Below are 24,655 nucleotides of genomic sequence, written 5' to 3' on the forward strand. Positions count from 1 at the left end.
ACTATTCAGGAAAGCTGAATAGTACTTTGTCCCTTTCTGAGAGAGAAGGGAGAGAGGTGCCTAACCCAATGTCTCTGACTCTTACCCTGGCTGTACAGGTGTGCCAATCTGTGTACCTGAGAGTTCTCTGGTGTGCAGTGAACCTTGCAGTGCATTGAAGATTTAGGGATAAATTTTAGTTAGTGTTCCCTTGAGGAGCAGGGTGATTGACTTCACTGTCCCCCCTTGTAAAGCTGAGAATCCTTACTATGCAGGCAGTATTGTGTGAGATTACTCATGGAATGATACCTTCATCCTTGCATTGAATCTTTGCTTTCAAGACTGAAACACTACTTGGAAGATGTTTGTAACAGTTTGGGGAATTTGTTTGGGGTTTTTTTTTGGTAGGTTTTTTTTTTTTTTTTTTTGGCTCTCTATCAAAGTCATGTGCAATATGAACCCTCCTGGGAAGGTCTGGCAGTGGTTTGGGTGTTCCTCTTGCTGGTGCAGTCATCAGAGCTTCAGCCAGTGGGATGTTTGGGAGGGTAGGAGTGCTGCTTCTCCTGGGCCCAAACACAGGTGTGTGACAAGCAGCAGAAGGGGCACTTCTGCCAAGTACTCCAGCACAGCCCTGGCAATGGGAGTTGAGACTCAGGTAAATCAGGATTCCAGAGAACAAAAAGGTGAGCAGACAGACATGTTAATCTTCTAGTATGCTGTGCAAGTTTTAGCCCCCTCCAGTGTTTTTTCCAAGCCAAACCCAAACTGATGTGTGTACATGGGTGCCAAGCCAAAGGTAGCCAAGCTCAGCACCCACAGTCAGCCTGGCATCACCAAGGCATGTGGGGACAGCCCTAGGGCCAGCACTCCATCTGGGGTGGGAGGTATTTAAATAATTTCAGGGCCCAGCAGTCAGCTGTTCAAGATCTGCTAATTTCACAGAGCTATTGTAGAAAATTTGGGTTTGTACTGTTGCTGAAGTCTTAGGCTGCTGAACATGATCCCTGCTGTGGCTTGTTCTAAAACAGAGGGCTGAAACTGTACCAGTCTCTGAATCCTGGGCGTGGTGAGGTCTCTGCTTTGTGATACAGTCACAGCATCCAAACTGCAGGAAGCACAGCAATAAAAGTGACTGATAGGAGCACTTTCTATTTGATTAGGGATCAAATTACACTGTCTGGGTCCCTTACTGCTGGGCAATTCTGTGATGCTTCTAATCATAAGGAAGAAAACATAGGTGGAACTGAGTGCAAATGTACATATAATGTATGTTCATTTACAACCAGCCAGAAAGCAAAACAAGCAGTGGTTTCTAGTAATATAATTCTACTCAAAATAGCTTTCCATTAAGTTAGCTTGAAGGTATTAAAATGGTGGAGCCACAGACAAAACATTTGTTACCTTTTGAAATTAGTTGCAATGGTTTTGTCACACTTGTACAAGTGTTATAAGGTCAGCCTTTCAGTATGTTTTACAACTTACTGTAGAGTAGTCATCTATGCACAGCTGTTCCACTTGCCTGTGTAAGTTACAAATCTAACAAAAATGAAAGCATGCATTTTTCTCTGTTTGCTGGTAACCAATGAAATTAGAAACTTGTATTTCTGTGTTTTTAATGTGTTATACTATAAGCAAAATTCACAGCACTGTTGTCTATGAAATATCAAAAAGTTTTATCAGAATGAATTACTTTAAATGTTCTGTCAATTGATTTGATAATGTGTCAGACATCTACACTAAGAATATAACGTTTATCAATAAAAATATCCTCTCTTTGTACTAACTTAACATTTCAGGGTGTGCTTGGACATAGGACTAGAGCACCCCTTTGGGTTCCAATCCCAATGCTATATTAATTTTTGGCTTAATTTTGAGAGTATTTTATACCCCTTCATTGACCTGAGCACTGGATTAGGGAGTGAAGGAAGAAGAAAAGAGAGTTTTTATACTTTGTATTACCTGTGCCACTGAATGTGTGTTTGCTGTAAAGGTGTGTGCACCACAGCAGTTCCTTTAGAAGTCATCCAGTACACGTAGGAATCTGTGTGGAAACAAATACTCTGGGAACTTTATGTTTTATTATATAAAGACTCAAATTCTGCTCTTTTACAACAGATCTGAAATTACTGCACTGGCGTTAGTTAAATCTGTTCTAGCAAAGGGAAGCAGGTGTTGATTGTCACTCTCCCGGCTGGAGGAACCCAGCCTGTGCCTGCTCAGACATTGAAGCCATGGTGATGAGAGCCAGTCCTCCCTCGGAAGCAGTTCCCGGAGTAATGTTTTCAGTAATGCTTGGAATAATAATGAGGGGGCGGGCAGCTTCCCTTGGAGTGCGGCAGGACTGGTCAGAAGCCCCTGCTTTGAGAGGGAAATACTTGTACTGCTTTTCTACTCTGCACCAGCTAGGGAGCTGCAGTTCCCCTTACCTCCTTCCCCGCCCCCCCGGTCCCCCCACCCCCGCCATCTCCTCCCCCCCCCCTATCTCAGCCTGCCCTGGTAACAGGATGCTTCTTCCTCCTACCTCATCCCATGTGACATTTCAGCAGGCCCCCCCCCCTCCCACTGTACTTTCCCTGAAGGAAGGACTTGAGATCCTGGAATGAAAAGGCATGTAACTGGGTCTGGCTGCCTCACCTTAACCACCTTTACTTGTGTCTTTATAACATTCGTTGGCAAAAGGATTTCTTCCTTCTGAAGTAAATGCCATGTCTCTGAGAAGCAGTGCTGTGTCTTAGGCAGGTTATTTACACATCCACACCTCATTCCACGTGCAGAAGAGTCCTGCAGTGCAGAAAAGGCACACATGCTGATCCTACACCTCTGTCCACAAGCGCAGGGATGAGGTGCAGCTTTGATGTTAATGCAGAAAATGTCTTTGATCATTGCCAGCCCAGCGGTTGTCTTGAAAATATTTTTCCATTGGTGTGATTGTTGGCTTTTGATCTCTGTGTGCTTGTAACCCAAAGCATATGTTGGAATCCATACGGATGCTCCATCTCTCTAGCTATTTCCCATGACTGGTTTTCTGGTTCAAAGATAATCTTGCTTCTTGTCACAATTTGGTGCAGTTCCAGCTGGCTGTTGGTCTCTGAAGATACTCTCACTTCCTACCCCGTGCCATGGTGATATGCCAAATGTGCATCCTTTTTGATTCTGACTTGCGTGCTTCACTTCAGAAAATTTTTATGTAGCTTACAGCCCGGAAAGTTAGAAATTGGTTTTCAGAGATCAGGCAAGTATTTGAATTTCTAACCACTTTCATTAAAATTAGGAAAATCAGAGTGTGAAGGCAAGCCATCATTGCTTTCAATGGAGTAGATATGGATGAACATATATTCATATTCATGTATTTACTTCTGCTTCTTTAGAAGCTGTTCCTGTGTTGCCTTTACAATTATTCTTCAACCATCACAAACCCTGACTAAGCAAAGATGTGAATTCTTAGTGCAAGCTGGTTAAAAGAAAACTAACCCTCTTCTCCCACATGACTACCATAAATATGCAAAACTAGTGCACAAATCTATTTTTTTCCCCATTGGAGGTCACTTCTAGCTTGCTTTACGGAGACCTGACTTGTGTCTTTGCCACCGCAGAAATTATTTGCTTTGAAATAACACTTGCAGAGATAAGAGATATGTTCTCTGCAAATTACAGATGAAAAATCTCCCTCCAGGCTCTGCCCACTTGATTTTGACCTGTTTATTCCAACAGAAAGAGTGTGTGCATGCTGGGCAGGTTGTGGGGCTGCTTGGCATCCCAAAGCAATGGGGTTTTACACTGCAGGAAGGCTGGGGCATTTCCATACAGCTCTCATGCACACCTCTCAGCTCCAGATGAGACTTCGTACCTGAGGCTTCTCCCCGTCTTTGCACAGGCATGCCAGGACACAGACATCCTAGACATGCTAACCACACCCTGGAAAACAAGGGCTTTAATTGTAAGAGCTTTTAGTGCCAAAATCAATTCTGCTGCCTAAAACTGGGCAGCCTGCAGGTTGCTGCTGGGCTGCACAGCTCCTGGAAGTGCAGCTCCCAATCCCTGGTGCTGGGAGGTGGATGCACACAGGTGCTCCCAGTACACTGTGCTTGCTGGAAAGTTGAAGCAGAGGCAACGTGTGATCATGCCTTGAGGAGAGCAGTGTGGAGACATGGGACTTGGGGTGAACTGCAGGTATGTTGGTTTTGTGTGGTTTTCCTCCCTGCTGCAGCAGTGATCAGCCCTCTGGGCACAGCTGAGCATCTGCCCACTTCCCATCCAGCTGCCTTGAGCAGGCTGCAGCATTCAGAGAGGAGGAGGCTGATCTTCAGGCTCTGACTGTGGGGAACAAACAGCACTCTCTTTACAGTGCCAAGCGAATTGCTAGAGAAGAGTAGCACAGAATAAACAAAAACAATTTGAATGCCACAGCCTGGAGTGAGCAGGTGCAGTGAAACTACTTCAAACTGTGCACACAAGAAGATTTTACAAGTGAGCATTTTAAAAATAACTGGGGAAAAGAAAAAGTGGCATAATTAATATATCAGCTGCAGTGCAAATGTCTCAAACAAGTAACATTTTAAAAAGAACTCTGCTTTGTGTGTGAACTTAAATCAACACTTGTCCTGCCTGAAATATTTTTGCACTGAACTGCAGGGGAAGCTTGGATTTTAGAAGTGTATTTTCTAATGTTGCAGAGTAATGCCATCTCGGGCATAGAGCTTTACGGTTACCAACAGGACTGCTATCCATCCTTAGTGACAGAGCTTCCTGGATTGAATATTTATAACTAGTTCATCACATCTGCATTAGGCCTGTTGAAATTTGCTCATTTTCAATATCTGTTTCCAGTTTTCTGGACTATGCTTAGTTGTCAGATATTAGTGGATTGTTTTGTCTCAACTGGAACATAATGAATTTCTGGATATACCTTTTTTCCCCCTTAAATCCTCTTGGTAGCTTTCATCTGTGCAGCTCAGCAGGGATTATTGATGGTCTCTCTAGTCTTCAGCTACTCAAGGAATCTGCTGTGGCTGTGATTAGAGCCAGTACACTGGCAGTACACTTGGGCAGTAGATTAAAATATTAAACCTAACAGGCCAGATCTTGTCATCCTTACTCAAAGCTATTTACTGTGTTGCTGAGGCTCTCCTGTTCAAATTAAGCTGCCTCTAGAGTGCTGGTCTGTGTTAGCTGAACCCCAAGAACCTGGCCTGGTCACAGCCTGTCCTCACTCCTGGCTGATGCAGCTCTCTCCAGGCTGAAGGTGAAGTGCCAAAAGGTAACAATCTGCTGGGTTTTGTGAAGGCCAGTGGCAGTGATGATTAATGAACTTGAACTCACAGCTAGTACATCTTAGGTACCACCTCTTCTTGCTTCCTGCCATTTGAATTCATAATGCTTGGCCTTTCTAAGGAATGGTAGCAATATTTAGTGGCACTTTAGACAAATACTGTTTGTCTCTGCAATGGATTTTGTTCTATATACACAAATTTGCTCCCCCTTAGAGAAGAGCATGTGCTTTAGCTCGCAAACAGGACATTCTTCAAACTCCCAAGGCTGCACACCAGGTTCTAGACCAGCCAGCTTCTGCCTACCTCTGTGAGAGTTACATTTGCAGCTGATGATCCTCAAGTTACTGGTCGTGTATGACTCTGTTGTTTTTACGAGCAGCTCCAAACTGAAGACAAAATACTTGACTACAATTTGAAAGCATACTGGGAAATGTTAGTACTTTCACTAATAAACACAAGAGCTTTTAATGTAGCTGCAGGAATTCTTTCCCCTTCCCTGGAATAATGGCATTCTTGTTGCTATCTGAGCATAGAGGAGGGCTGATTCTCCTCCAGGTTCGTAGTGGTCTGGTTTGGCTGCCAAGAGGTAATAAAGCAAATGCCTGCTGCTCCCTTAGAACAGCATTGTCTGTGGGCACTCCAAGTCTGGGGAAGGATTAGATATTGACAGTATTAATTAAGAAGCATAAAGTAAAATTAGTAATTAATTTTTGTAGGGTCTAGTTAAACAGTGCACTGTCAAAACATGATGCTGAAGTGACAAATAATTGGTTCATCACAGTTCTCCCTAATGATCTGTTGTCCCATAACTTGGTATGGTGTATGTCACTCACTGTAACTGGAGATCTAGAACACAGATGACTTTATTTAGAAAACAATTTTAAAGCCAGGCTACAAACACTGTCTTTTTTCCTCTTCAGTGTAAAGATAAAAGGATGAATCACACTCATTACTTTCATGCAAGTTAAGACAGCTGTGAGAGAAAGACTGAAAATATCAACCTGGTTTTTTTTTGAAGGTGATGAGAGCATGCTGGTTTTTGCCAGGACTCCATCCACCATAGTGAAGGCAGAGGCTGATTTAACTCAGTAGCTGGTACTTCCAAGTTCAAACTTGGATCAACTCAAGTTGTCCTTCAGTGGTGGGTCAGAGACAGAATCAGGGATGCTGAACTAAGGTGCACTGAGGAAGTCCTTACTCAAACACAGGTCCTACCACTGCTTTTGTCCTACCCACACTGTGCCACCTAAAAAAAAGATACATGTTCAGCAGTGGGATCAGAATATGGCTCAGATCATTCCCAAATTCCTGAGGATTATTCACAGCTATTGTCTGGCAGTCATCATCTCCCTTGACAGAGGTCTCATCTACTACTAACTACTGCCACATTACTTTGGCTTGGACTATAGAGAAAGGAATAGCTTTTGGCAGATACACAATTAGAATGAGCTTTCATTGGCAGCTGGAGGCTCATTATTGCACCTCCTTCTTGTTCCCTGAGCTCGTGAGGTTGCTAGTGAGGAGATGCATCAGATGCCATGGCCCTTACATCTTCCTTATACAGTGCTCGGAGACATGTGTGGTGTTTCTGTGTTGCTCTGATACTGCATAGGCTTTCTGAGAAACTTGGGCTTCTGCTGCACACCTTCTTTGGGAACTGAGATGTCCAAGTGTTTGCATATCCCCATATAAGTATACATTTTGTTTGAATACTGTTGTCAAAAAAACCTTGAAATTAAAAGAGAGGGGAGGTAAAAAGTAAGTGCTGCTGAGCTGGAAATACAGTTATGCAGCTTTTCCACTTTTTCATTTCCTGGATGGTCAGGAAGTTTAGCTGTTGGCCAGATCTACCTTCATGGGACAAGGCTGAGAGAAAGGGAAGAGGTGGAACAAGGAGAGATTCTGCCTCACTGTATATCATGGGGCAACAGAACAGAGCACAGAACAACTCAGGATCCCAATACTAGCCTAACTACAAAAAAACTAGGCTTGCAGAAAAACGAATTGGCTCAGTTCTGTTGGGTTTTGTTCACTTGTTCATTAGTGGGTTTTTTTAGTGGCTTCTTTTCTTTGTATGTGTGTAATTATGTTCTCTTTGATATGTTCACAGTATATGAAAAGGTAATCAGGATAACTAAACAAAACATCTTGGTCTGTTTTAAGCAGTTTTTGCTGTCCCTCCTTCATGCAGTTTGATTCCTATCTCCCTCCTCTCTTGCTATAAGCAACAGCTGAGTGCAAATCAGAAAAAGAAATCCAGCTCGAAGCCAAAAGTATAATATGCATAATGCTGCCAACGGTCAGATTTGTAATGCACTGAAATAATAGCTATCACATGCTATAAAATGAAACATACATCATGTTTTCAGGTGAGAAAAGGTCACTCTGAAGTCATTGGTGGACATGACCTGTTTGTGGAGGCTGGGGTGGATGGACCTTCATGGCTGGGAGATGGCACAGTTGTTCCTGTGGTGCAGCAGCAATGTGTTCAGCTCACAGGAGAGAGATCCAAGCGACTCCTGTCTTTTCCTATGCTGTGGTTTCTCTTCTCACTCCCGCAGAGCTCACAGCAGTGTGACAGGCGTCTAGGGCAGGAGCCAGAGCAAGATGAAAGTGTCTTGATGCAGGAATCTTGGCTGCCATGAGAGAAGCTGGCCAAAGGAATTAACAGTTTCTGCTCCTTGTTGCAGCTGCCATCGAGTGACAGTAGATAAGCAAGTCTGTGTTCTTTCCCTGTGACATCTTCTCAGGACACTGAAGATCCATCCTGGTAACACGCTTTTCCTTTGAACTTGGGACATGATTTTTATAGCTAAAGTACATACTGCCCTGGCCCAGTCAACCCCAAATTCTATGGGAAAGCTTCCCTCACTTGTCCATGGTTTATAACACAGCAAAGCAGCAGCTTGGGGAACACTGTATGCTGGTCTTGTCCAGACTAGTCAGGTGCTCAGGGGCATCCCACCTTAAATCCTTCTGCCTACAAATTGGTCTCTGACCCACACCATTATGATGGGAAATACAGTCCAGCTGTTCAGAGCTTGCAAAAAAACCCCCAAACCCTGCTGTTCTACAGGCTTACTGTATGCACAGGAAACCATGCCAAGCCCATCTCACAGCTGGATTGAGGATAGGGGTCTCAGAGATAAATAAGAAACACAAGCCATGAAACTTCACGCTATATCTCAAATTCTTCAAAGGCAGAGGCTTTTCCAGTGAATTTTTTCCAGGCCTTAGAGCTCAGTTCTGCTCCAGTTTGGCAGGGCTGGCTATGTCCTAACCTGCCTCTTCTTGGCTGCCTTTTCTGGTCTTGTTTTCTTCTGTGGCTAGCAGTTCACTTCATTGCTCTCAAATGTTTGGCAGGGAGAGGGGAGCAGCAGTGTCTTCCATTCTCTCTGTAAAAGGGTAGCCAAGGACTCTGATGGCTCTACCAAACCAGGCACTGCAAAGCTGGACTTCATTTCAGTGTTTTAGGCTCCTGAATAAACACCAGCAGCTCCCATTGGACTGAAAAGTCAGTCACAATAGAGTTCTTAATAAATGCATTTTAATGTCCCAGTTCTGTGTGATATTCATGCAGGTGGAGCCATTGCCAGTGGCCCTGGAGACACCTTGTAGAACTCAGCATTGCTGCCACAACTGTCAAGCAGGACTGCTCCAACTCATGCCAGAGTTCATGCCTCTCTCAAAAAGCAGCTATAAATTGCATGGCAGCAACAGGAGCTGCTCAGCAGGGCCAACCAGGGCTCTTGGGCCTGAAGATAAATGGGAGCTTTCATGGAAGCCATGGATTAATATAAAAATCCTCTTGGACATGAGACAGCATTCCTTTGTCCTGCCTCCTCAAAGCTAGGTAAGCATTCACATTTCATTTTAATGGTCTCGATTTTGGAATTGTTTATACCCCCTTTAAGCAGATTTTGCCACTGTGGTGTGTCTATGAATGTGTATAAACGTGTTTGCAACTAGGCTTGACACGGCAGCCACTCCTCACTGTGGTCACTGGCATTCTTAATGGGCACTGCTGGCAGCTGCCAGAATGGAAAGGAAATGTTGCTCTCATTGTTTTTTGTTATTGAGATAAGTTGCACTGAAACGCATCTTGGAATGAGCTGTGGAAAATACACAGCCTAATAGCATCGAGGCTGCGAATGATCTTCACCAGTTTCTTTGGCCCAAGTCAGAAAACTGCGCCCGTCGCACGGGTCCTGGTGATTTGGAGACATCTGTGAGGCCACCCCGCCCCACATGCAGGTGCCGGTGTGTCCCCGGTGCCCTGAGGGGCTTGTCCTGCCCGGCCCGGTGCCCGGGCTGTCCCCAGTATCCTGAGGGGCTCTGCCCTGCCCGACCCCGTAGCCGGGGCGCCTCCGGTGCCCAGAGGGTCTCTGCACGGCTCGGCGGGGGCGGCGCGCAGCGCGGAAGACACGCATGCGCAGGGGCCGGGCCCGGGGGCAGCTGAGCGGCGGCGCAGAACCGGCCCCTCCCCGCTACTCCGTCCGGCCCGGCCGGCTGTGACGGCTCCGACTGCGCTGCCACCGACGCGCGGGAGGCGAGGTGAGGCGAAGCGAGATGAGGTCAAGTGAGGGAAGGGCCCTGGGCCGTGCGGGGGTCGCGGCTGTCCGTGCGGCCCGATCAAAACCGCCCCCGCGAAAGCGCCGCGGGAACGGGAGGGTCGGGCCCAGCCGAGCCCGGGCAGCCACCGGTGCCGCGGGGCAGCATTGTCCTCGCCTTGCTCTCACAAGACTCTGCCCTTTCCCAGCCAAGGGCGGCCGGGTCGGGCCGGTCCCCGCAGGCCCCGGGCTGGGGACCTTGCTGGTGTCCGTCCCGCCGCCTCCCTGTCCCCTCGGGTGTCCTGGACTCGCGTGAGGGGAGTGCAGTGCGGTGCGATCCCGTAGCACGGCCCCGGCCCTGGCACTGCCGTGGCAGTGCCCGCCGTGGGCAGGAGTCCAGCCCCTGCTCCACGAGGAGTCCTCAGTCCGGGCATCTGCTCCTTTTGCTGGCTGAAGTGTGGGCTCCTGGGACATAAAACGCGGGGATGTGGTTTATGTCTGGCTGCGTCCTCTCCTGAAATGTTTCCTTGTAAATATTATATCAAAAGTTTATTTTAGATCACGCAGGTATGATTTGGTAGATGTAGAAAAGCAGACGGTGTATTGTCCTCTGTGTGCTCGTCTTCCCATCTTTTCAGGCTACTCGCCTCTCCTTTGTTTTATTTGCTGATTTCCCAAAGTGTAACTCTTAAGACCTGTTAAATAAGGAACGTCTTTATGTACCTTTACCAGCCCAGCTGAGTTGATGAGGAGTGAGCAGAACAGAATTTCCACCAGGTATTTGCGTGACAGCAGAAGCCCCGGGGGTAAACAGGACAGTGCTGGCCGGAGCCCTTTCTCCCTCAGAGGATAGCTTGGGGTAACAGCTGAGGAACTGGTTGGGTGAGTGGAGTTGATGGTACCTGAAGAGGTGTGTGTTTGCTAGGCGGGGGCTGGAATGCTGATGGGGCAATGTTTGGAAAGGCAAGGGCTCAACAGCCATGACTCTGCTGCTCCACAGCAGCTCTGTGTTCAATTCAGCTGTGTCTGCACTGGTTCCATGAGTAATTCTGTGTTTTGTTGTGGTAAAAGCATGCCAGTATAGCCATGCAACCAAGCCCTTGACTTTCCTCAGTCCAGATCTATATTAAGGTTCATTAGTTACAGATCTGTTTAGCTCCAAAAATACCAGTTCATTCCTTAGGGCTTGATTATTTAATTGGATTAGCAAGAGGAAGTGGAATGAGGCTATGCTGGCCAGGGGTCTATTGGCAGCCCTTGCTGCTGGTGCAGCTGGATACAGTGTCTTGGGGAGCTCTTGTGAGTGAACTGTGGTAGATCACTCTGTCACCCTGTTGCACTCCCAGCTAGCTCAGTGTCTCTCACTCCACGTCTAGGAAAGTAGTTCTGGTGTCTGTGTGAAACTCTGCTCCAGTGTCCCCTCCTCCCACCTTGCTGAGGCATTTGGTGAGTGGGCAGCTGGACAGGTGTTCTGGTGTGTGGCTGACAGGACCAGGACGAGTGGCTCCTATTGCTCTTGGCGTAGAAGAAGACTAGCTCTTAACTACTTAACTATTGGGACATTTTTGAGTTGTTTTTAAAGCTAGTTCAAGCAGTGGCTACTGAGAGACTGAATGATCAGTAGGGTGACTGAATTTTTTTCGGAGAGGACCTACTGCCTTGAAAAGAAAAGAACAGTGCTGTTACTATAGTAGTTAAAGAGCTGCTGTTAATGTACGAGAATAATGTGGGTGTCACATTGTAGTCATAAGTGAGGTAATTAATCTCCCATCAGCAGCAGGGGATTGATGGAGTACTGTATCAAGTAGATATGGACTCGGGTCTTTTCTTAACATCTCACTAAACCGCAGCCACAGTTTATTGTTTCTGTAGGATAACTAAGAGACTCTGTATCTGGAAGAGAAAGGAGATAAACAGCAAAATCATGCTCTTACCTTGCAGACACAGTGACTAAAAACATCGGTGATGCAGCACACAGAAAACTGGTTCTGTGATCAAATGTATTGCAGGCTCTGTGGTTGTGTAGCTCTTGCCTGTGGCTGTAAGAAATATTTTGCATACCATACAGATCTCAAGAGTAAGAGGTTTAAGAGTAAGAGGCTTTACGTACCTCTAATATGCAATTGGAGATTTCTCAAGATGTGTCTCAAAAAAACCCTCTAAAATTCCTCAGTGAAGAGTTGCTGTGGAGACAATGCTAGGCAGAGTCAAGCATGCCAGTTACCTTTTTTTTGGTTTGAGTCACCATTCAATCGGTAATGCCTATCAGGAGAGGGGTTGGAAGTGTAACTGAATATTTAGTACCCTGTGTTACATTGAATCACTGTGTAGCAAAACACAGAAACGTTTTAGTATTAATTGGATGGATATGAGGCTCTAGTTTTTTAATACAGGTCTTACTTCAGAGCACTGAAAATAAATTTCCCCTAACACATTAAATGCTACATCAAGACACTTAATGCAATACAGTTATTCTCTGTCTCCTCATGGAGCACATTAATGGCAGCTACAAAGGAGGTCTGGATGCTTCTTAGCATTTATGGTGCTTGTGATCCAGAGTAGGACTACTGTGGACATTACTGGTACCTGATACTCTACCACCTGCAGTTAACCAGTGCTGAGGTGCTCTGGTTCACCTTACCATACATATTCGGAGTCCTGAGTATTTGCAGCTAGAGCAGGACAAGTAGAAAGAGCTGTCAGGGACATGGAATTTTCTTTGTCTCCACTGCTGTGTACCATGACATGGTTTGTTTGTGAAAGGGCAGCTGCTGCTGCTTTGCATTCTTGGCTGTAGAGTCTGAAGTGTGTACATGGTCTGATCCTGCTTTTAGTCCTGGCCCTGTGTGAGATCCTTGCCAGGCAGGGGAGACATGCTGTGCTTTAACTCAGCCTGTGAATTTGGCTTCAAGGACCTAAAGCAAACACATACAGTCATTTCTCTGCCTCCTTGTTCTACAAGGCTGCTGCAGAAATGAAAGGTGGTGAAGGACCTGCTAGGCACAGCAACAGCAGTCCATGGCTGCCTCCACACTGGGCATTCTGCCCCAAAAAGCATCTCCTGTGTCAGCTGATGATGTGACTGGCAAGACAGAGGGAGAGGTTTGTGCAGTGCAGAAGCACAGGTCCTTTTGTCATTTGGGTGTTGTACTGCTGGGAAAAGTGTGGGTAAAGTGCATGCTGCTGCTCTCTGCCCAAGCAGGCAGGGCAAGAGTCTCTGCATGGAAGTGTTTGTAGCTGCCTGTTTCAGCTGCCTGAAGTTTTCAGACAAAACAAAAAGCATAATAATGTAGCATAAGTTCCCAGGTTCTCTCATGCTTATGAAGTCCATTTTTGATGAGGATCATGCTTTAGTCAAAGGAGGGTAGGCCTAGTTCTCCTCTGTTGACAGTATGTTTTATCCTTTATTGACTTCAAGGGAGTTGCTTCTGAATTTGTGCTATTGTGAATGCTGAATCAGGCCCAAGAGCTTGGCTTTACCCATGTAACTTTTAGTTGCCTTATGTTGATTTTATGAGCCTGCATACATAGAACCCATTGTTTACTTTTTAAAGTAAAATTGAAAATTTTGCGGGATGGCTAAAGCCATGTTTGTACCTTGAGATGAGCAGAATGAAACTACACATAATGGAAAAGAAATTGTGGAGCTGCAGTCATGTTCTGTCATTAAGGTTCATTCTGGTCTTTTGGAAGTTTTGATCTAAACAATTAGCTCAGTTGAAAATTGTGGTGTGTTAATGCTGTACTGTTTCCTTTGGAGCTGGTAAGGATTCTGCCATCAGCATAAACATGGGAGAGGATTATGAAGATCTCACCATGATAGAGTGAAAATAGCAAAAGGAAGTTCCTGGAGTCCTACAAATCCTCTGGCAGGAATAACAGTATTTTGTAGTATGTAATCGTCATTATACTGTTCGGAATTAGTGCACCCATTTGTGTTGGGTGTTGTGTGAGAAAACAGGTAATGATGCTGCACTGGGGAGGATTCTGGTCTGGGGAGGAACACTGTGTATAATGTGAGGGTACGATGAGAAAATGACATTTTTCCTCCTGATCTTGGAACAGGGTTTTCGAGACAGCTGTATAAATGAATGTTCTTGGAAGATGTCTTATCTGTAACTTGTCTTTGAAGAGTAAAAGCCCTGCTTTGCACATAAGCAAGTGCTGTCTTTGAGTCTTGAAAAGTCTGTAAGCACTGGATTGTTTTGTATGGTATTCAGAAACGAAAGGACAAATCTTTTGCTGCAAATTGCTGTTGCTCCTTTACAACTGGCAGAGCACTGCAGATTGACTCTGGTGAGACATGTTAAGTCACCTCCCCAGTCTTACATGTACATGCTTAGATGCAGACACAACTCTTTTCTGAGGGACTTTTCTCAAAAAAAAACCCCAAAACTATTCTTTTTCCTCACTCCACCAGCTCCAGAATGTGAATGTCATCTGGCCAGATGCCCAGAACTAAATACAGTGCTCTAAACAAGGTCTCACAAGTGGCTTGTATAGAAAAAAAACGCAATAGCCACATACTTTTTTGACTTTTAAATGGTTCTTTTGTGCTTTTTTGTATCAAAAATGATGGTTTTGGCTTCTACTTTGTATTTGCTAAATAGAAATCTGTGCATTCCAGGAATTAATTCCAGAGCTCTTCAGTGCTGACTTTGTTTAAACATACATGCTTGCGACGTGAAAATAACCCAGAACCTTACTGGTTTTGCTTTCATGGTTGATGTGTATTGCATATGCTGACATTTCATTCTTGACAGTGGATCTGTAGCCTTGTCTTCCTCTAAATCCTTTGCTTAATATTTCCTCCTAATGGATGATGATTTTTGAGCACATGCTAAGATGTGTCTTTAAATGCATTTGAGAGTGAATGTATGGAAAGCAAGGGGAACCTGTATTTGGCTCCCTGGTTCAGGTGAGGTCTTGGAGCTGTGGAGCACATGGGAATGGAAGAAGGCAGATCTGAGTGAGTGGTCAGAGCAGCACAGGGAGCCAGTGCCTGGAGAAATGCTGTTTACAAGCAACCCTTTATTGTCTTGCTGCCCTGCAGGCACTCAGTGCAAAAGCCAGATGCTGTGGCACGGGAGAGGGGGGGGGGGGGGGGTGTGGGGGGGTTCTCTTCTGTGGAGCAGTGGGTGGAATTCCGAGCTGTTGTGTTCCAGCCTAACCTGTGTGCCTGAGCCAGTGTGGCAAGGTGCTGCCCTGTACTCCAGTTTTGTGCTGGTTGTGTGAGCCTTCTGATAATTCTAACTTGGGAATTAAAAAAGGCCTGTACTGAGGCCTGGGGATGTCTGCTGTCAGTTTTGGATCTGGCTTGTGTGGGAAACTGCTCACCGTCTTTTGTAAAGAAGTTTTTTAACTCTTTTTTTTTTTTTTTCTTTTTAATGCAGCCACAAACCAAAACCATAACCTTCAAAAAGATAAACATGCATCCTTGTGCCAGCTGGGGCCTTGGCATGCTTTATGCTGTATAACTTGCTGAGACTGTAATTTTTTTGAAAAGCAGTTAGATATTGGCAGCTATGAAATTTCAGCCCCCAGTAAATGTTATAATAAACTATTTTAGCTACAGCTGGGGATTTAAAAAAGAATAATTTATTCACAGCGTTCTTGGTAGTTAATGCAAGAATAAAAATCAGCCTTTGGACACACACTGAATAACTTAGGAGAAGGAAGCAGGGTTCTTGTGGTGTGTTTGCTAAGGGCCACAACTGTCTGGATTCATGACTGGGAACCTTTAAGGTGCTCTAGGTTATTTAAGTTGTGTATGCACCTGTGCCACAGCATATCCCTAAATTTTTACTTTGGTTTTACTAGTTTTATCTAGATACAGCTGTTAAAATGATGGTTATTTTGGAAGTTTATGAGAATTCAGTTTTGGGAGGTGGAAGTAGAAAATGTGCTGGGGACTTGAACTTGATTGATTTAAATAGTAGGTGCCGTAAAACTTATCCTGAAGTGTTTCTCTGAATGTGTGTTAGAGCTGGGAATTGCTGGTGAAGTCTTTGGAAATTGCTTTTAAGTAACTGGAACTTCAGGAAATATTTGAGGAGTTAGGTAGTGAAATGAACAGGGCTAATGCCTTTATTAATGTTCAGCTCTTTATTAAAAAATCAGCTGGGCAGGGGGCTCGACATGGAGCTCACCCCCGCGGTTGTAGCTTTCCCAGGCGGCCGAAAGGAAGGAGGCGTGCAGAGTCTGTCACTGAAGTCCAGAGCAGCAGCTGTCCCTTCTTCTTTCTTTGTGGCACAACGGTGGCCAGAGGGTGAGGAGGCATGGCCTGCAGAGTCTGTTGCTGAAGTCCAGAACAACAGCTGTCCCCACTCCTTCCGTGGTGGCAGCACCAGGGCTCCCTCTCTCTCTCTCTCTCTCTCTCTCTGCTTCTGTCTCCCTGCTTCTCACAGCCTAACCTACTCTATTCTTGCTTAGGTGATGGCGATGGGTAAAAGTCAATCAGGGGATGTGTTTCCCTCTTCCTCAGCTAGGGCATTTGTCTAGACTCCTCTACTGTGTTCAGTTTTTGATTTATAGTCCTTTTTATCTCCTAAAAATACTCCCATGATTCTAAGTTTTTTTTATTTGCATGTTAGTCCCAGAATGGCAGCGTGGAGGGGTGGGAGGCCAGTTATCTCTAGGTAGTTTAGAGAAAACAAACGGAGCAATTAGCTAATTAGCATTTCAATATCGGTACTTAGCTAGAGTTAGTAGTTTTTTTTAGTGTTGCCATGGGAACTAAGAAGACCTTGCCCGCGTCTCTGGGGAACACGTGGAAACTGTTCATTACAGGTAGAAAGGCTCACTTCTAACTTGTGTTGGTGCTCTTCATTTATGTAGTATATCCTCTGCCAACTGTAGTGCTTGGAATTTTTAGCAGAGGGAAAAATGAGTTCACCATAAAGTGAGCACCTGTCTTTCCTTTGGATAGTTCAAAGTTTCCATTTAGTGGTTCCATAAAAATTCTCGGTTCATGTTTGTTACACTGATAGATGCATAGCTCCTCCACTTTGGCAGGAAGCCCTACAAAGATATTTTCAGCATCTGTTTTGCAGTATTTCTCTTTAAATGTTTACCTTTATTGCAAATTTTTTGCTAGAAGATGATGATCTGTCAAAGTAAGTATTTGGTTTGTTATAGTGCAGGTTCATTTTTTGATGTTTATATGGAAAATATTTTTTCATCCCTTGGTGTTTCATGAATGCCTGGGCATATGTTAGCTATCACTTATGTTGATACACCGTAATAGCTATGGTGTATTTCCATGTGGTTTACAACAGCTCTGGAAGCCAGAGACATGTTTTAGCTGGATCCTGTGTGATTTGATCCTTGCTGGAGTGGTGTACTCTCTTGGCAGACATACTGGGTGCCTTCCTGGGCTGCTGGTGGCTTTCTGTTTGCTGCATCACAGAGAACCATGGTTTTCACTACTCCACAGTGAGCTGGAGGAGGCAGCTGCTTTTTCTCTCCTTTTTAGTATGAGAAGCTATACCCTGAGAGCTATGTCTAAATTCAACCTTTTAATTAAGGTTTATTCAGGGCAAGTAGTGCATAATAATGTGGCAGTTCCACTGATGCTCTGTGTGTTGCTTTTTATTGTTTTATGTGTTCTAAGAACATACAGTGGTAACATACAGAGTTGTTTTTCAGTAGTTACTATCAATATTCTAATCATGACTAGAAGAATGTTAGCTTATATAATCTTAATAATGTTCCTGGCAGGCTTTTGGCTGCATCACCTGAGTGCAGAATGTAAAACTAAGAAAGTCTTGGGCCTTGGGGTTAGCTGGGAAGTAATGTTTAGCTGAGGATTGCTGGATTGAGACTAACTTGGAAACAGTGAATTGAAGAAAGTAGTCTCAATATCAAGATGTTGTTTCATACCACCTTTTCCTTCACAAAGGCCTGTGTTCATCAGTTTAGTTAAAACTGCTGCTAGGAGGCAATGCAGCAATCACGATGAGAAGACTGTTGGGGTTTTTGTTCCTGGGCCTTCCAATTACCACATGAGGGTGGGTATTGTGTTCCCTGCACAGTTCTGTCCATGGGAATATTTCCTTTGCTTCATGGGATCAGACTGTAATGCTGGTTACAGGCATTTGCCCTGTGTGGAGGCAGGGCATGCCCTTAGGCCCAACAGAATGGCAAGACAACCTTTATTTTGCTAATGGAAATCTTCCTTTGGAACATTTTGCTGAAATGTGGTGCATTAGAAGGAAAAGAAATTTAAGAAAGGTAGATTGTAGGTTCACCTCATTTGCCAGTAAGCTTTCCATCCAACAAAGTGTTTACACACTATATATCGAATTTTAGCTATGAATGGTCCATTAGTTTTTCTCTGTTCATGCTTTTCCTGGTTGATACATTTTCTTAAAGTAGCACTAATTCAGGCCAACAGACCATGTTTAACTCTGGAAACTGGGAGAGGTCTAGACAAAGATAAAACATCAGGCCTTGTCACTGACAGGTTGTATACATAGTCTCTGACCTTTTTAGTCTGAATGTACAAACTGTGAAAAAGACTAGCTCGTTTAAAGTTTTGGCAAAGTTGATTGTGTATGACGCCTTCAGGGTGACTCTTTTCAGCATTTTATGGAATCCTTTCCTTCTATTCATCCACTGTCTGGTGGCTAGCACAGACACCTGGTTGTCAGTTGTCAGTCTCAAGCTGGCCAGCTTTTAACTGAAGGCAACATGGTTATTTGCTTGGCTATTTGCACCCATTTCTAGGCTGTGGTCTTTTCCCTGCCTTTCAAATAGTTATTCACCACAACAAGGCTTAGATGTTTCTCTAGCAGATCCATTTCAGCAGAGCACCTGCACCATAGAGTCCTTGCCATTGAATCCCTGAGCTTGTGGTGTGTAAGTGTAGGCTAACTCCAAACTGCACATAGGATGGTCATCACTTAAAGGTCAGATCTTGCAAGGCTGCCTGTAAATGTCTGAGGCAGTTGGCAAAATTATAATTTCTTAGGGAGACTTTCTTACATTACAGCCTTGGTGGTTGTAGAATGGTAAATTGAGCTGTTACTTTTTCAGGCTAGAGTATGATAGTGTAATTCATGTTTAGGTGTGAAATGTGTTGTGCAATGTTTCTGTGTGGATTTACTGTGTGTTTTAGGAGATTGGACAGAGATGCTTTTGTGCGGGAAGGTGCTAAGAGACATGATAGTTGTTTGAAGGTGCTGCTGGGCTTGGAATCTATTTCTGATCAAGAGATTAACAAGCAGAAACTGCCAGCAGTTCATTGAACATGCAGGTTTCAAACAAGTAACTCCTGCTGCAGAATTCTACAGTGCTAGTAGCACAGGGCAGCCAGTGTTTGCTGTACACAGAAGCAGTGGTAGGAAGATTAGGTATGGCAGCACATTTCTCTCTCTCTCAGGATTTTTCATAGAGGTACACAGAGAGAAAAAAAGAGAAAACAATTTCTATTTCTGCTCCTTGTTTTTCCTACGTATAATGTATTTGGAGAATTGTTTACCTGGGTGATTGCTTGATTGGATTCTGGTGAGGATTGTTTGAGCCGAATGGCGAATCAGATCCACCTGTGTCTGGACTGGAGAACAGGGTCATAAGTTGTTAGTTATATATGGTAGTTAGAAAAGTAGGTATGTAGTTTTAGTATCTTCCTTTATATAGTATATTAATGTATTATAGCATAGTTCTAATAAAGAAATCATTCAGCCTTCTGAACTGATGTTGGACATCATCATTTCTTCCCATTGGGTTTGCCTGCATTTTACAATACTTAGGCTAAGTCATCATTGGCAGGATGGACAAAGCAGAGGGGGAAGCTGATGCCAGTTCCTTGCTGGGCATTGTTCATGTTCACCTTCTCCAGTAGGCAGGAATAGAACTTTGCAAGTAGGAAGAGATGCAGGACAGCAGTCCTGGCCACTTGAGGTCATGGTCCACAAACTGCGGAAGATGTTTGTTTTCTCCTTGATTTGCCCTTTAGTGCTGTGGTTTTGGAACAAAGATAGACTGACTGGGAACAAAAAGATTAATTTTAGGGCTGGATTGAGTTCTCCTAGCTCAGTCACAGCAGGTCAAGTTACTCGAGAGATTTGTGACTCCCCAGGGACATGGGTTTGCATTTGTGCAGGGGATACGTCATAGCTGAGGTACAGAAGGCAGAAATGGACTTGTTGGTGTTTGTATTAAAAGTGGTTGATAGACCTGGAAGTTGTTGAATTTATACAAAGAAGCTGCATAAAAATAACTGGCACCAGGTGTACAAGCAATAAACTAATTCTGTATTAAGTCTTGAAACTGTACTGTGTAACCTAAGAAGTATTTTCACCTATTGGCAGCTTCCTCTTTATTATCTGCAGAACAAGAGTGATGGAATTTACTAGCTGTTAAACAATTTAATTTTTCATTTTTAAAAGGACTAAGTAAATGTGTATCTCACTACACTTAGTCTGAGCTCCCCATACACAAGGTTGCCAATGTTTGTTGCTGGCAGTCATGGGAATCTTTTGGTACCAGTGTGTCAGCAAGAATTAAACCCTAGGAAACAGCCTGTCACCTGACTGCTGCTTTACTTTCTGGGTTTGATTGCATTTGGTTCAGATCCGAAAGATAAAAAAGTGACACCAACAGACTGTCTGATCTATGTGCATAACATACAGTACAGTAAATATGTGGAGTCACCAATGTGTTTGGAATGCACTGCTTTTGGTAGTACTTGGACCCAGTTTCACCATTTCAGCAAATGAGGTTTATTCCCTTCTAAAAAGCCTATTTAAAAACAGAGTGTCCCAGGAGAGAGAAAACAAATTGTTTACACAAGCAAACTAACAGAGAAGAACTAAACACCCCCACTTCTTTCTTCAGGAGTTCCCCTGCTAAGAGCTTCTATGAACTCATTAATCCAGTTGAGTAAGAAGAAACTTTTTAGTTTTAATCAAATGGGTTTTGATGTGACTGGTGATGCTGCTGAGGAAGGAAAGTTTGGTTTTGATGATATCCACCATTCAACTGGGGGATCAAAAAGAAGTTAGAGGAGGGAAAAGTGCTCATCCCAAAACCTAGGGAGGACCTTCATTCCTCCTAGTCTGGAAGGAGACAGCCTGGGAGGGACTTTAAGCTCTTCTCCTTACTGTTAGAGCCAGCTGGTACTGTGGCATCAATTCCTCCCTCTTTATTTGTGGGCTGTCCTTTATCTGTCCTGGCCTTTCAAGGAATTGGAGGAAAGAAGCAGATGGGGAATTACTAGGGTGTGATGATCTTGGTCCACCTTCTTAAAAACAAATGTGATGGAAGAAGGGGAAGGGATGAGAAGGCTACTCAAACCTGCATAAAGTGAAGGTGGTATGGAACGTGTGTGGTGTCCACCTTATAGTGGAAGGTATCCCTGCCCGTGGCATGGGGGTTGGAACTAGATGACTTTCAGGACCCCTTCCAACCTAGACTGTTATATGATTCTATGAATATGAAATCCTGCCTGTCTGGGATCCTTATGCAGGTGGATTGGGAAAAAGAGGTAGAAAAAAGGGGCTTTAGTAGAAAGTACAAAACAGTGAAAACTGAAAAGCAGGAGGATTGGATTGGTGGATGGAAACCTTACAGGTTCAGGGAAGGAAGCTGGCAAAGCCATGAGGCTTCATCCCCAGGGGTTCAGCTGCAGGAGTGAACTGCAAACTGGGTGTAGGGGCTGTGGCAGGAGAGTCTGGGGCTGCTCAAGGTCAGCAGAATAAGAGGATGGTGCTATTGATGGGAAAAGGGAAGAGGGTTGGGAAAGCAGCAGTAACCTTTGCACTCCTGATGAATTTACACGTCAGCTGTTGACAGAAGGTGATGGGATTATCAGAGGGAAGAGTTGCAGGGAGAAATCTGAGGGAACAAATGTCCTTGGACAGAGGATCAAGAAGAGCACCATGAGGACAGGAAGGGTGACCTATGCTTACGTGACTTTGAAGCTACACAGGTTGGGACCCGAGCCATGAAGTTTGGTTGAGGCTGACATTGCCAGTCCCATGGTGCATGTATAGAAAACAGGAAGGGGAGTGGAATTAACTTGAGGCAGATATTTCGACAGCTGTCAGTTTTGAATTTCCTGGGTTTCATTGCTATGTGTCATAACCTTGTTTTCACTATTTAATGTTTTTTTCCATAAAGAAATAGGATAGAAGAAGAAACATTTAAAACTGTTTATCAGAGTCATGTATTATGATTGACTTTTCTCTTTTGTTTGGTGAACATAGATTTGGAAACAAAGTTGTAGATTCTAAATATTTGAATATTTGGAACTCCCTGGTCCCTCAAAAAGAAAACATCTCCAAGGTGAATCCCTCCACTTCTCCAGTCTCGCAGATAAGCAGTAGTTCAGTAGTTGTATGAAAAAAAAAAAAGAAAACTGAGTATTTCAGAGCATAGTTGGTAAAAGTTGTGCATGGATTTTATAGAACACTCTTTGTAACCAGTCTTATAGACCTGATCATTATGAGGAATGTACAAGTATTTTAAATGATTTTGAGAATTTAAAATGACCTCCTGATTTTTCCAGATAGGTCAGGTAGAGGCAATGCTGTGCATTATACTATCTGCAGACTTGGTTATGAAGAACTGTTATATTGCCCTATTCATGCCTCCCCTCTGCCCCCAACCAGATCCTCTAACAGGCAAGAAGTAGACTATGCAAATAGAGTGTTTCTCTGCAGGATTTGATTTGTGGTTTTGTTTTGGTTTTTAACCTCCTAGTAACACAAAATAAGTGCAGACATTTTGTCTAGGCATTCCATCTCCCATGATGTGTATATGGCACAGCTGACAGGACAGTGAGAATGTGTGCTTGGGGTGTATCCTGCTTGCTGTGTTGGCACACCTGTGCAGCAGTGAGCTGGCGCACATTCGTGGCTCAGCCTGCTTTTTCCAGTCTGTTATAATTCGAGTGTGGTTCAGGAACAAATTACACATTCTGAGCCTAGTGGTGGCTTTCCCTCTACGTAATACAGATTAGCAGTGCTCTGCTGTGGTGGTGCAGAAGGTGTCAAGTCCCTAGTGGGGCTAACCCAGTTCCCAAGCCTGTCTCCATGCAGGCTTTCTACAGTGAGCAACTTACCTGTTCATTGCCAGTGGATCTGATCTAGGTTAGGACAGTGAAAACTCTGCTATAGGCAGAAGTGTTGTTATATGGATCAACCTTGTGTGGAGAGCAGTGACCTTGGTTTAACTAATGCAAGATTTTCTTAGAGTCTTTTCTGTGCGTAAACCAAAACAAATAGGTCAAGACATAAGCACTCTTCTTTTAAAGTTTTTCTAGTGAAAATATTTTCTTTTGTTCATTGAGAAATAAATCTTCTACTTGGTACTCAGCCTCATTATTTGCTGTGTTTGTGTACCCTCAAGGGTGTGGAACCACATTGGAAGTGTGCTACAAAAAGTGCTTCTTAAAGCAATCAACAGCATTCTTCAAAAATTAGTAGTGAGTGCTTAGTGAATAAAGAAGCAAATTGTCCATCATGTCTGATGTCCAGCTGTTTAAAATAGACAGTGCAACCACAAAAACTTGCATGTGATCTTCCTCATACAGTCTGTTGGATTACATTAACCTCTTGGTCAGAAAGCACTAGTGCAAATATAACTAATGACATGCAAATACAATTGTTATTGAACAGAAAGCAAATCCATGCCTGCAGCTGGAGTGCCCTCAGGTTAGTCACTTGGTGCTGACCTGGTGCAGTTCAGGATGCGTTCTTAAACAGGCAGCTTGAAAATGAATCCTTTCAAGAATTTCAGTGGCTTCACACTAGCTGACCTGTAACATCTAGTGTACTTGTTTTAGGGGGTGAAAAATCAGGTTCCATCACTGCAAGTTTCCCTCATTTGTTTAAACTTGGATAAATATTTGCATATCACTTAGTAGGTGAACTGTCTAGGGTATTTTTAAACATTTTCCAGTGGTAGATAAATAATAGTTGTGGTTTGTTTAGTCAGGTTGTCCCTGTAAAAAGCATACATCCAAATTTTTATGCCTCCTGTTGATACGTAGTTCCAACAGTACCATAATTTGTTTGCTCCAAGTTTAGATGTTTCCTCACACAGTTTTTCACGCTGAGGTATGTGCCATTTGCTAATAAATACAAAGTTAAAAGTGTGATTTATTAATTATTTAAGCTGATATTATGCTTTTTGACTTAGTGCTTCCTTTTGGGTTATGTAAACTTAGTAATTCCTTTGTGACGAAACATAAAAATGGGTTTTGGAGCAGTGGAAATCTCCCCCCCATGTGAAACTGAGTAAGAAAAATTAATGCTTTTCCTCTGATATCTTGGTATTGCAAAAGAAGCAAACAAAAAAAGCCAAAACCCCACCAAAAATAATACCCAACCTCCCCAACACACACTTCTCCATTCCTTCCCCTTCCTGCTTTGTGACATCTTTGCAAAAAACAGAGGTTAGAAGGGGCTTGCAGAGTTCAGCTAGTCCAGCCCTCCCAGCAGGCTGATCAGGAGCTTGGGACCTTGTCCCACTCCTCTGGTCACTCCTTTCTTTCCTCTGCACATGTCCTGGTGACAGTGAGGGGCTCCTGTGGGTCACCCCCATCTATGCAGTGTCTGGAATTGTCACTTCTGAGTGGTTCACTCCTTGAGAAAACCTTCTGATGTAGGGCAGTACTGTTCTCAGTTTACATGGGGAACGAAAACTAATTACACATCAAAGTTCTCACCAAATGTGAGGCCCATTTCTTAAATCACAAGAGTGCATTAGCTTTGGTACTTCTGGACTGTGCATAGACCAGAGAGGGCACATATGCTTCCTGAAATCCCAAAACATGTTTCTGTTTTAAAGACGATGCCACACTGTTTAGGTTTGTCTCCTTGATGTTTGTAAACATAGTGTTTGGTATAA

The 24,655-nt window shown here is 43.9% G+C and overlaps 1 protein-coding gene across 3 annotated transcripts in view; it reads left to right on the plus strand.

Annotated features, from left to right (window-relative positions):
* Positions 1 to 9,021: 9,021 nt before the first annotated feature.
* RIN2 (Ras and Rab interactor 2) overlaps positions 9,022 to 24,655 on the plus strand; it is a 74,642-nt gene continuing 59,008 nt past the window's right edge. For 2 of the 3 annotated variants that reach the window (XM_053939615.1, XM_053939621.1), the window contains exon 1: positions 9,752 to 9,803. The gene's annotated coding sequence lies outside the window, so the exon portion shown is untranslated. Of the gene's footprint in view, positions 9,103 to 9,751; positions 9,804 to 24,655 lie in introns of those variants that run through there. The other variant, XM_053939616.1, reaches the window with a different exon arrangement.

Source organism: Vidua chalybeata, chromosome 3 (assembly GCF_026979565.1).
Source record: "Vidua chalybeata isolate OUT-0048 chromosome 3, bVidCha1 merged haplotype, whole genome shotgun sequence".
In the NCBI taxonomy this organism is placed as follows: domain Eukaryota; kingdom Metazoa; phylum Chordata; class Aves; order Passeriformes; family Viduidae; genus Vidua; species Vidua chalybeata.